Below are 14,189 nucleotides of genomic sequence, written 5' to 3'. Positions count from 1 at the left end.
CCCTCTTATCCCATTTTCTGGCCCTAAGTAGCACTTTAGTGTACTGAGGAGGGTTGTACTTAGTATAAGCAAACTGCATTTTTGGCCATATATCAGAAAATACTTTTAATGGTAGCCTGGATAAGGAAAAACTGGTATTCTAAAGAACAACTAATTACATGAGGCAAAAAGTGTTATGAGATATGAACTTTAGCATAATACTTTACCATTAGTCTAAATAATTCAGAAAGTTTACAACAGGCACAGAGTGAAAATACCTCATCTACATTTAAAATAAAAACTGTATGGAGGAGAATCAGGCCTTCCACTTGATCCAAATTCTACAACCAAGATAATTTGGCTATTAGTTGTGTGCTTTCCTTTTTAAGATACTAAGAGATTTTCCTTTACAAGGTTTTCCATACATGTAAACGGGGGTGTTTACCAAGGCCACCTGTCTGAAAAATGTAAGCCTCTCCCTTCGGTCTGGTTTTACCTTAGCATGAATCAAAGGGCCCATGGAATTCTCCACTGCCCTGCAGTGGTGATGGTTTGACACAGCTGCTGCTTCTGTGACTGTGGGTGACTGTGGAAAAGTTAGATGCCCGTTACTCTCACTCAAAGCGAGCAGGATTGTTCAGAGCAAAAACTAACCTGGAATGACTACATATCATTTCTTTCTCTCTGTATCAGTTTAAAGAAAGGAACTGTGAAAAATGTATGATGTTGTGTAAGTTCTTCTAATTGACTTCAGGAAGTGTTATCTGGAATGGCAGTTGTGAGCACACAAACTCAGCAGACTTATCTGTGTTGTCTAATTACCAGACTATAAAGTTCTGCTGACATTTCCTTTTGATAAATACAATACACTGCTTTCTTTATCTATCTGTATTAAAGAAACAATGTTCTCCTAAATCCAACCCCATGCATACTTTTTACTAAAACAACATTATAAACCCCAAGACTAACAGAAATGTTGTCACAACTTCAACAGTCTTAAATGAAAACAGTGGCTTTCAGATGAAAAGCATTTTCTAAAGGTGGTAGGAAACCACAACAAATCTCAATGTTTTAACTGTGAATAAACATGAAACAGATTTGACAGATATTTATTAAGCAAAAAGAGAGACCCAGAAAAAGAAAAAGGTGACAAAGAGCAGCAGTATTACATGTATGCTTATATGTCTTCACTGGTGCTGTGTTTAACTATGCACAGAAATAGAGAATCATAGAGTCATTTAGGTTGGAAAAGACCCTTAATATCATCAAATCCAACTGTTAACCCAGCACTGCCAAAACCACCATGAAACCATGTCCCCAAAAGCCACATCTACACATCTTTTATATGTTATTTTATACTGTAAATTACTGCTTACCATAAGGTTTTTAAACCAGGCTTGCCTTTCAGGCCTTACTTCTTCACATGCATGTGAGGGTTTTGGATTATTGTGGGAAGTAGGGCTTTCCACAACTAGCTTTGGTTCTGGAAGTCTACAAGCAACAGTCATAAAGGACAGTGCCTCTAAATGATGCTTGTTGCTGTTTGATTTCCTGTTTTCTCCTGATTCACCAGGTTTTGATGCCTCCTGCATTGGGAAGGGAAAGGGCAGGAGGCAGCCAAGGGTTGTTGTAGGAAGAGGTGAGGCAGGACATGGCTTTGCCTGGGGAACCCTGCTCCTCTAGACAGTGTCAGGGTGGGGGAAGGCAGGTGAGGAACCTCCCCTGCAGCTCTGTGGGGTACCCTGGCTATGCTTGATCTGAGCAGGGAGATGGAGACTCTGACAGAAGACAAAACTGACACAGAAACGTTGCAAGACCTGTAGCACTGAAACCCCAGTTTGTGTGCTCTCTGCATTTCTACTTACCTCAGTGAGAATTAGGCACTGGGGGAGCCGTGTCGGTTGGGAATGCTTTGGCACTCGTACACACCTCACAGTCACTGTGTGCCCCTGCCCCTGTGACCAGCTAACCAGGGCATACCAAAAATTAGAGGCTGCACAAATATTCAACAAAAGATATGGTATGTTCAGTGCTTTTAAAATCTACATTTTACAAAAAGAAAGAGCCCACAAGTGAAAAAGAAAAGCTGCAATAAGCTGTAAACACACGTTGTAGATCAAATGTAGCCACCAAGTTCTGGGGATGTTCCAAAGATCACTTTTCTATCAGTTAGAAAAGATACCCATTTCTGTCAGAAATGCTAAAGGAAGTGTTAATGACGGGAATAAATAACAGGTGCTGGGAGCAGCTGTTACTGATTAATGACTTGTCTTTTTTAAAATAGGTTTTCTGTTGGGGGAATCAGAAGTTTTCAGTAATACTCCATTGTAAGACATTGGAGGAATGTTTTTTCCTTTTTCTAATAATGTGCTCCCCAATTATTTCTAAGGCTAAACAGATTCAAGATCTAATCTAAATTAATATTTGAATTTCAGGCCATCAATAATTGAGGAAGATTCAAACCATAATGCTTCTCAATTACATAAATTACTTGTTTTCTTTAATTTCTTTCTTTTCTGCCAATTTCCATCTTGTTTTGTCTGCTTTTGTTCCCCTGACTCTCCTCCCCTTTCTCTCCTCCCCTTTATCTCTTTCTTTGTACCTGACGTATCTGGAGATGGTGGTTCCAATGCTGTGTATATTTAGCCCTGAAGTTGGTTTTTTTATAAGCATATGAAGGATGATGAGATTAAATGTCACAAGAAAGACTGGCACTGTTGCCATTTTTCAGTGATGAAGTAATTTAAAAGTCACTGAGGACAGCTCAGTGAAAACATCTGCTCTGTGCCTTGGGGCCATCAGGGAAACAAACAAAATAGTGTGATGGAAAAGAATATGGAAAATACAGTAATAATTAGAATTAATTCTTATTTAGTAATTTTATTTTATGTGCATGTAAAACCATTTCAGAAATAATGAAAAGTACCATAATATCTCTTTTTTAGCAAAAATGGCACAGGGACTGCTATCCTGGCCCCTTTGAAGTCAATGGCAAGGCTGGTACTGACTCAGATGGAGACAGAATTTCTTACAGAAATGTATGTCACCTAAGACTGCCTTTTCAGTAGTCTAGAGCTCCATCTCTCTGCATCCTACAATGGACAGAACCCACAGTCAATTTCCATCTCTGCATTTCAAAGCACGTGGCCTCATAACTGAGCAGATTTCAGGGACTGGTGGAGGTGGTGAGGCATATGGAAAGGCTTCCATGTCATAATAAAATGTTAAGAGTTTTCTCACTAAAGGGTAGGTAAATATGAACAATAAGAACATTTTCAAGAGCTTAGCATGGTTTAGAAAAGCATTCTTGTTCATATCAACAGTGAGGCAACAGTAGAGACGGGAAGTAACAGAATACAAGCCTTAATATGGTGAAGCATAACTTTACCATACCTGGGGCATGTCATCTGTTACATGCTCTTCCTAGGTGAGTTTCTGTGCTTACTGTTCATTACAATTCTTTGTCTCTTTCTTTTAAGGTGGTTATTTAAAAACATCACCAAAGACAAGATGCAGTGCAAAATAAATGCAATGATTTGTTCCAGTTTAGAGACAGAGCCAAAGTTTTGATTTGCATCCCCTGTCTATGAGTATGCAGAAACTCTGAGTTATCATCATCCGATCTTGCTTTTTCACTTGTCTGAAGATAATGTTAAAAATGCTGTCAAGCCATGACTTCCACATACTGAGCCACTTAATTATCTTTGCTCATGTAAGGAGACACACTTATTTTGCAACAGAGCCGTAACTGGGGGAGCACACTCCACTGTTCTATGCAACACCAGTTAGTTGTGACAGTTTTGAAGAGAAAAGCAGATATAACCGTAAATATGAGGGGAGGAGGAGAAGGTTATGGCTAGGCAGAAGGTAATGATATGGATGACACAGGCCAGTAGCTTATGATCTATGCAGATAAATCAGCCCCTGTTGTGTGCTGTGCACCATGGTACCCACTGAGTGTGGTTCCGGGTGTAATGCCACTTGCTGTGTCCCCACTGCCATCTCCTGAGTGCTGTGACACCAGGGCTGTGTGTGGGCCCACCACAAACCTTGTGCTGTCTTGTGCCCTCAGCCCATCTGCAAGATGTGGAGATTGCAGGTCAGTGGAGCAAAGACCCATGGATATGGTCCCAAGCAGTTCTAGAACATCCTGAACAGCAGTCTCTATCTGCTATCCATCCATTGTATTTCTCATCTGTAACCACATCTGATTTTTTTTTTTAGCTGACATGACCAAAACAAAAAGCATCTCTACATTTAGAATTACTGATTGCTATGAACACTTCACAGTGATTCCAAGAAAACATCCTGGGCTTAAAAACAGTTTCTGAAAACATGAAGTGCCAACCCTAAGGGATGTCTTTGGATGTCCATGCTAGGCATGACCATCCCCAACTGGTTTAAAGTTCTTCAAGAAGTATTCCCTCTCCCCAAAGAAATCCATTCCACAGTTTTCAGCATCCCTCTCTGACAACCAGGATTTCAAATCCCTTTATCTGGAGACAAACAGAAAGAGTGTGCTTGTGGTGAATAATTTGAGCTGATATTCTTGCCAGCTGTTAAGGGACACATGCAAAAAAAAAAAAAAAAAAAAAAAAAAAAAAAATCAGTGACATCTGGTCAGCACTGATATGTCCTAACAGAAGTATTTGTTTGGGAGTGGGGAAGGGGTGGTGTGGGTAAAGAGAAATACCATCTCCATGCACCCCCTTGCCCCCTTTGAAAAGTGAAAGCGATAACATTGACCACAGCAACTGGAACAAAAATTGCAACTTACATCATGGGGAAACAGTGACATTACATTAGCCCATATTACACAATGGTTCAGCAGTTGCTTTCACACACTAAGCTTTCAACTTCAAATTTTTTTTTCCCCTTAAGCTACACAATGGATTTTTTTGCTGAGTTGGAAAATATCAGGAGACAGGCAGAAAGCCTTCCTTTTGTTCCTTCATCCTGCCAAGCACCTCATCATAAAGATTTTTTCCCTTCTGTTCTGTTTTCCTTTCCCAACTTCCTTTCCCCTTTTCGCCCTCCCCCACTTTTTTTGTCAAATAAATGTGACTAATTAACAGCATGGCTTCTCTCCACTAAATCGTAAAACCACCTCCTTTAACTTCTTGAAGGTGATAGCACTGCATCCTGGTTTCTTCTTGGGAAGTAGACTTGTAAACTACATTCTAAAGTGCTTTGATTCAAGTGATGGTTTTCTTGGGCCTCAAACTGGAGGACAAGTTGTCTTTAGTTCAATAGGAACTTCAGCTCTCTCCTTCTCTTTTGGGCCTGTTCACTGAGGTACACCCAGCACAAGTCAGTAGATAATAGAAATCCCAGAATGGAAACACATTAAAAAAAGTTGCTTCCTGGGGTCAACAAAGGACAGGAAAAGAGCCAACAATTACTTAAATAAACAGTATTCAGAGAAACAAAACAAAACAAAAAAAAGAAACAAAAAAACCCCCAACAAACCAAACCCACAAAAAACCACCAAACCAAAAAAAACCCAAAAAACAACCCACCCCAAACCCCCCCTTGCCTGCACAAACTGGCTTACATATGAGGGAATAAATGGTTTAAAGCAACCCACTGCTCATTCTGCTTACATTTAATAGTGTTAGGAAAAGGAAATCAAAACCAAATAAAATTTGGAGGGCACTTTCAGAAAAAAAAAAAACCTTTTTCCCCTGCTTCCCACCTCATAATTATACTCTGTTTTTATATAACACTTTTTATCATCAGACCAGTAATGTCTGCAGGGTGGACGTTTCCTGGGGATTATTAACTAGCTGCAGGTTAACAATTTTCTGCTGCACCTCAAACCAACAGTTCCTCCCTACTTCTCAGTAACTCTTTAAAAATATTGCATATCATGATTAGGAATAGAAGAGTGGAAGACTAATTGTGAGTTTGTGGATATCTTAGAAGAAGCATGACAAGAAAGAGAGAGAAGAAAAATGTCTTTAGCTGCAAGAAAAATATACAACATGGGGAATTCAGTATTTCCTTGCTAATGACTACCATTTACTGTCAACATGGCAAAAATCACCCATGCTAGCAATCACTCTAGTCACTTTTGGCTTCTCAGAGAAACCATAGGGCAATTGCAGGGGACAACAGGCAAGTAAATTTAACCTGTTGCAAGAAAACACTCTGCTTTCATATCCAGAATGCTGGAGGAAAAATCCAGGTTTCACAACAGGCAGATGATCAGTGAATTTAAAGTGTGGAAAGCCATTTGCTCCCCTGCACTGGCTCAGCTGTCGGAAGACATCCTTTGAGAGTCTCCTGGTTGGAAAAATTTAATAGTCTTTTGCAGAAAACAGTGTTAGGGCAGGAGACGAGAGTCAGGACTCAGAAATCTGTGGGAATGGTGGGTCTGGCTGTTCTTGAGAACCTATGTAAAGAAGGGCACGTGAGGACACACCATTTATTTTCTTCATTATTTTGAGCTCTGCTTCCTACACTTCCCTCTTTGCTGTTAGAAACTGGCTCTCTGACCACAAGGTGGGTAAGGTGTTCTGAGAGAGTCCATTTGGTATGACAGACCTAGAGTCTCCTTTAAAGGAAGGAGCCCTAACTCTCTTGAATAGCTACTTCCAAAACCACAAAACCTATCAGACCACATGTGAAGATCAGCTGGCCCACTCAATTCTATCTAATCTGCTTCTTCCTAATTGTAATCTCTTCTCGGAAACGTTAGTTCATGTGGGTGAGACATTTCAGGCCAAGTGAGAAGAGGTATACTTGTGTCTCCGGTTTGCTATGGTGCCACTTTTTACCTTGTGAAGTCTTGTGCATGAAACTCATGTCTTGCAGAAGATCAGTAAAAAGCCATAGGTCCCTAGCATTTAAGTCCTCAAAACAAGAATTCACAGGCACACTAGTTCCTTCTGTCTGTATGTGCAGAGGCTGTCTTTGCTCTGTAAGAAAAATCCAGTATAATCCATACCAACATGAAAAGTTCAAGAAAAGTCATTCTTGACTCTAGTGCTTAGAATTACTTTTTTCTTTAAAATTTATTTATCAAAACACCTAGAAATAAAGAAACGAAGCAATAAAACTGGTGAGAATACTTTTGTTAGGGAGAGACTAGATTTTTTTTTTCTACATATATGTATCTTTACCTGTATCCATATCTCTGTGACACACATGCACACATACACTACAGACATCACCATATTCTGTTTCCTTCTATGAACTCCTCAGAGATTTAAAAATTTATTTAATGAAATTGGATTGTTCCCTCAAATATTTTTGAGACTGTCTTATCTTCAATGAATTTCTGACGGAACTAGTGGCAGCTATTATCTTCCTCAGAGCTCCTGTGACTAGAGTTTATTTTTGGACAAAGGTGTTCTCACAGTCAGGAGAGGGGTCTAGTACTTCTGGATGATAGTTTTCACACTAAAATGAGGACAAGATTTTGGGCTAACTGCTGTGCTACAATTTTCCATCTCCAAAAAAGGAATTGTTGCACCTGTACTTCTTGCAATGTTGTAGAAGCATCCCTGAACATCAGCACTTCAGTTATTCCCTCCAAAACAAAGCAGAAATAGCAATAGGATCACTTCTATCAGGAAGTAAATAGCAGCCTCACAGAGATGGCAAACAGCCCTTCAGAGAGCATACAAAACTCCAAGTACAGTATAATCAGCACTTCGGGTGCAACGGCTTGGGAAGAAGAGTATTGCATAGTTAGGTGAACATAAGTGGTGAGGTTCAGTGGTGAGTGGCAGTGAAAGTCTTTTGGATTATAAGTTCTTTTAGAGCAGTCAGAACTATTTATTTAAATTGTTGATCTTGTGTGGTTGATTTTCAATATTATTGTCACTGAAGCAGCATTGAATTATAGAGTGTCATAGGTCAAATATGAGAGCAGAGCTATCAGATGGTCTGATGGATAAGAAACATTTCTGCAGTAGAGTAACAGAAAAAAATAAAAGCTAGTCACATCAGGAAGGTTGCTCAGAACTGAGCTTAACTTTATGAGGATCAGTCTGAAAGTTGCGATAACAAATAACCAAATATTAATCTTATTTAAATAACTCATTCAACTGTAGCACCTTGAGTCACCAGTGAAGGATAAGGTACTAACACATGATAAAGGCATAGGGTGAGATTGAAATTACCCTTTCCAGGACCTTATACAAGAGCTAAACAAGACTGAGGCACAAAGGGATTGATTCAGAGTCCCAGTTCCCCATTGCTGGGGAGATGCTTGGTACGATTCAGCTTCTGAGCTTTGGATCACAAAGTTCCCTAAAATTCCCTCATTGCTACAGGAGCTTTATGATTCTGGGGGCAGGCGCTTGCCTCCAGGCCAAGCTCATTGAACTTTGTAGACATCTATGCTCTGCTTGAGGACCCTAAAGGGGCTGATCTCGCAGTGTGTCTGGATCCTAATGCACCCCAAGACATGGAAGCCTGTACAAAGAATGCTAGGTCAGGTGGAGTGGGTGATTGCTTAACTCACTGAATACACAAAGACAAAATGTGAGCATAGAAGGATAAAATGTATGGTTTGCAGACATCTTAGTTTGCTGATAAACTGGCAGCAGCAGAAGTGATGCAAATGATCCTCTCAGCTGGAGAATTAGGAAATTTCGTGGGGAGGAAGGCAAATGTAGGCGTAAATTGTGCCCTCCAGAGGAGAGTCCAGTTGAAGATGATGGCATTCATGCAAGCAGTTCATCCCTCATGATCTGTGATGCTCAAGCTGATAGCCAAATAAAACAGTAGAAAAAGATTCTTTCTTAAGGAGTGAGAGGAGAAATCCTGCTTTGAACTAAAGACTGGCCTATCCAAACTAGAAATAGAAACAAATGCAGATAACTTCTGTGAATTTCTGATGGAAAAATCTGAGGAACTAGAATGTACTGAAAAAAAGCCTGCTGGGGACAGTTTGCCAGTAATCTGTGACTATACCGTTCCTATGAACCTTGCAGAACCTTAGGAGCAACTCAGAATTAGCACTAACAGAGGCTATTTTGGGTCATGGAGGGTTTTCAACTGTGAGGTATTTCCGATTTTTCTATTCCTCATTTTCTCTTGATGCTTTCTGATCCTCAACTGCAATGCAGAAAGCCTGACATGGCAGTGAGGTCAGCTTCAGCAGGTAAGATCAAAGCCCAAAGGCAGGCACAGCCTCACACTGTGCTCTCCAGCCAACCCATTTTCATTAATGGAGGCACAATCCAAAGATTGCTGCAATTCTTGGCACATATGTAGTTGTGGGACTAAATCCCTCCATACTGGTTTTTGCAGAAACACAATAGGGATCTCTGCTCCTTGCTCTGGCCTGTCATCTTTTCAGTGATTGCAAGTAACAAAAAACAAAAGTGTGTGTGTGTGGGGAGAGAATGCCACATTCTGCAGTAGGTGGATGGGGTCACGGCGCGTGTGCATGGCCCGAGTGGCAGTGTGCAGTGTATGCCTGAAGCAATGTGCACTTACAATTAGTTGAATTTCACTGTGTTGGAGATGGAAGCTGACAGGCCACCACACAAAACCTCCCCGCAGCCAGACTCATGCTGAGATCCAGAGCGGAAAAGGATTTTAACTGAAAGGCTTTGAAGGCTTTAAATATGGAGGCAGTGAATTCATGCACTGTTTACCTTTGTAGGCCTGGCTTTGACTGTGTCTTTCATTTTGTTTTAATGAAGTAGGTGGTCTCATGTAATTCCCAATTACCACAAAACTCCAATGCCCTAAACCCCATAGCTTACAAGTTATGAATATTCACTGAGGCTCACCCAAATTCTGAAAAGCTGACAATACTGCAATATTTAGACATAAACAGCTCAAAACAGGTGTATCTTCACAGAACTGTCTATTACAGGCATGTAACAGCTTCTGAAGAAGCATGTGCTGGTGACTCCACTGGGATACTGAATTCAATAGACCAGAGGTCTGAGCCACCATGGAAATTTCTCTGTTTCCAACTGAAACAGCATTCTGCCATTTGCAGCCTATTTATTTGCAGCCTATTTATTCTAACTTATGAATAGATCAAATTATTCAGAGGAAGGTCAGAAACCTCACAGGTGCAATTCACCTCTGGATGATGCTTCTATCTACCTCTGAACATTTTTTTGGGTTTATAGTCTAAGAGATGAAGAACAGCATATAACATACAATACATATTTTAGTTTTCTCATTGATGATATCTGAATGAAATTCCTCTTAATATAAATCCTCACCCTTTTGTGAATCACAGACCTTATATCCCACAGCCTACTATGGAGACGGGCTCATCCTACAAACTCTACATCCTGGCTCTGCCATTTCACTTCCTTGCCCATGGCAGGACATTCATTCCAACTCTTTATCCATGGCAGCAAAATTAACCTTGCACCTACCCTACTGGTAAACCTCTGAGCAAAGTAAGCTTAACTTCATCTAAACAGAGAAAGGATCCTAGAAAGTAAAAGACTTCAGCCAAAGCCCAGATAGCTCAGTTGTCATCACACGTACTTCTGACTCACAGTCCTCTAAGTGCTTGCTTTTCATCCTCCTGCCTAAGGACGGACTCAGGCTCAGGTGGGACCAGTGCCTACTAAACCATTACCTCTTCCCACAGCCTTCCCAATAATTTCAGCTAGCAGGCAAGCAACAGCTTTCTTTAAGATTTTGGAAATACCCTGAGAATTCCCGCTCTTCAGACTGTGAGCTACAAGGGAATTCAGTGCGCACAGATAGCTTTGCTTGCGGTCCATGTTCATTAGAGTCCAGACTGAAGTTGCTGAAAGTTTCCAGGAATTTTCTTTTCTTGACAGAAATATGGGGGATCACCAATGAAAACTGAAAAGAAATATCTTCCATGCAGATGTATCACTTATTTCTCTCCAACACTGGAGAAATGGAGTAGAGATTATATATGCCAGTGAGGACCACTTCAAGCCTTCCACACAGATTGCCTCTAGCCACAGCCCATCTGATGATAGAAGGGCAATTGTGGGAGCTCACATGAGGGACAACCATGGTATTTTTTGAATCTACTTTGAGAATTGAGGTGCTGCTTTCCTTAGTACCTAGTCTGCCAATTAACAGTGACGCTTCATGTGGGTGCTGATAAGGACATTTGTGTATGTGAGAGGAGCATGTATGGCAAAGACTTACTTGCACAAGGAACGATGTGCAACATACAGATTCCTCCTAATTTATTAAGGCTTCTTTCATTCCTTGTCCATATCCCATGCATCTATGTCTTATAGCTGCACTAGCACACAATCTTCTTGTGAAGTGCAATGTTGGGCGTAGCTCATTCAGATGTTAGGTAATCCACATGCAGCATGTATCCTTCCACTTGGAAATTGCCTGATGGGAACTCACCCTCTTAATACTTCTGTATGTATCCCCGAAAGGGAAAACAGATATTTACAAGGTGGATTTCCCCACTTTTTGAGGTTTCGTTTCACAGCTTTGCTGGCAGTTCTGACACCCTTCACTGCTTTCCTTCTTGTCTGCAGTGGGGCAGGCACAGATTTACCTTGTGGAAAACATCACTGGCCAGCACCATGATGGCAGGCTTTGGAGCGCCTGTTGGTACCCCAGTTAGCCAGACCATCCTGGCAGCTCTGATGTCCCATGGCAAAATCACCATTTCCAGGAGGCATCTGAGGGACACAAGGTAGGTGGCTGTGGCTTACAGTGTAACTGAAAGTCTTCCTCATAATATCCTCTTCTTAATACTTTATCTCCTCACAACAGGGGAGGTATCAGTTGCTTAGAGAAGCACTGATCAAATTAAAGATTAAAGCTGTCCTCTCCAGGGCATTATTTTTACTAAGCTTGCAAAGTTCATCTTTTATTTCTTCCTGTATTATTTTAACATCTTAGATTCAGCTCATTTCGTCAGGTCCCCCCTCACATAAGCTTATTAAAATTCTTTGGACATATCCGCATGTGAGCCCCGATGTCCCTCCACTGACATCAGTCAAAGCTGGACTTAAACCTCAGTGCTGTTTTGCAGGCAGAATTTTAACTATAGACCATTAGGCCCCGAGGACTGGGCTTGATAGCCTGACTGGGCCTTTCAGTGCCCCATGCTTACACCAACACTCTCCTGGGGCCACGACCAAACAATGGTATCCACCTGCAGGGTACTGCAGGCCTGGGGCCTGACTACCCCTCAGCGTCCCCAAGATCTGTGTTGACAAGAGGTCTTTACCACTTCAGAGAACTCCCCTTTGCCCTGAAGCCTTTTGTTGGCTCAAAGAGCAGATGTGGTGCAGGCAACAGCAATGCCAGCTTCCCCCAGCACTCACCTGGAGGGAGCAGCTGAACAAGAGGAGGAGGTGGTTCAGCCCTACTGATTTTTCCGTTCTTCAGCCTTTTAGATGATCTGGCCTCAAAAAACACCAATTACTGCCACCTGTAGCAATGGCCTTGATGATGGGGAGAGCTGTCAGCTGGGAAGTGGACTGACACAACCAGTTCATTTCACATAGGTCAGCAAACAGCCATCAGATTAAAATGATTTTTGTTCGCTATCGACCTGGGCTCGATTGGAACCAGTGACCCGGAGATGAAAGGCTCAGAAAGAAGGGTTTCTATCTGGTGTATGGTCACACATCACTTCTGTCTCCATCTCACTCATTTTCTTGTCCAAAATGCTTTCTTTTCTTTTTCTCTTCTCCACCCAAAAAATTAGAAATCCATCCTCTACTCTTTTAATTGCAATGCACCATATGGGGATCTGTTGAGGTTTTGTTAAGGCTTCAGTAATCTATTAGTCATTCTCCCCTTTGTGTTACAAAAGATCTATCCTTCAAGAGGCATGTATTGATTTCAGCATTTCTGCAGCTTGTTTGAATTTGGAGGGTACTTGGTGAAGTAAAGCAGAAGTCAACAGTTCGAAATCAACAACGGCAGCAAAATAGCACGAACGAGAATCAGTCTTAGAGACTTCAACATGCAAACTATACGAGGAAAAGTTAAATGAAGGGGACAGGACATATACTAGTAGCCCAGACCTGCTTCTTTTGGGGTTCTCTTGGATCTGAAATGTCTCTATCCATTTTGAAAATATGGACAACTCTTTAATTTTATCTTATCACACCATTCTCTCTCATTTTTTGTTCCTTAGCCTCCCCCTACAATATATAAATGAAGCTTCTAACTTTTTTTTGTTAGAAAAAAGAACATATGCTAGGAAATGAATATGCTTAACAAATTTTTTTGTGATAATATACTATTCCAGACCTTTTCCATTTATTCTTTGTTAGAGAGAGCTTTCCTCTCATCTATGCTTAAGTCCCACTGCAATAATAGGAGCCTCAACATTCTCCTGAGTTGTTGCTTGAGAAATTCACAAGATGCTCACAAATCTTAGTTTTATGTTAGCACATGGATAGTTTTTTTTCTTTCTATGTCAGGGACAAAACAAATAATGGGACTCAAGTAAAATTTTAGAGCAGATAAAAGTGATGCCAATAAAGATGTGGAGCTCTGCAATGGTTCTCCTTGCCATGATCATTACATTAATACTCATTTTTAAGGATGGCAAAGAACATCTACATGAAAATGCTACATTCTCTCTTCTCCTAAATGAATAGTGCAAATATGGTAGCCCACTACTTAAGTCAATGTAATTTTCAGGCATTCAGAACAAGGCATTTTTCTAGGACCATATTCCCCTGTAAAATTCATTATCTGTGATAAACTATTCATTTTGATTAAACCTGTAATCCGTCCCCTAAAACACTGGTTATTATCATCCTCGCTACAGTTCAGCAGTACCATCATCATCCTCACCACTATCATTACCATATGAATCACGGGTAATAACTGATTTTGTTGGGATAATTGCTTCTTTGTCATGTCTGCAGTTGCATTTCCAGCACATGGGTGATGGTTGAGAACCAGGAATGGGCAGCAGTTAATTCCTCCAGACACTTTCATTTAACCCACAGAAATCTGCTGGCGCTAGCCCTTATTCTGAAGCTTTTAGCACTTACAAGCTGCAGCTTGCTAACATACTGGTCTTTGGGTCTTTAGAGGGAGAATTCTTTCTCTTTTATGCACAGTGAGCCCTTTACACTCAGGCAGTAATACTGAAAACACAGAAAAATAGTCCTGGAAGGCACCCCGGGAGGTCTACAAGTCCATAACACTGCACCAAGGCAGAATCATTCCCATCCCAAGAGATATTTTCTATCTGCTTCTTTCAGACTTTTAGTGACACAGATCCTGCAACCACTCTTAGTGAT

The sequence above is a fragment of the Coloeus monedula genome, assembly GCF_965178545.1.
Source record: "Coloeus monedula genome assembly, chromosome: 2".
In the NCBI taxonomy this organism is placed as follows: Eukaryota; Metazoa; Chordata; class Aves; order Passeriformes; family Corvidae; genus Coloeus; species Coloeus monedula.
The sequence above is the reverse complement of the archived record's forward strand: the minus strand, read 5'-3'. Positions refer to the sequence as shown.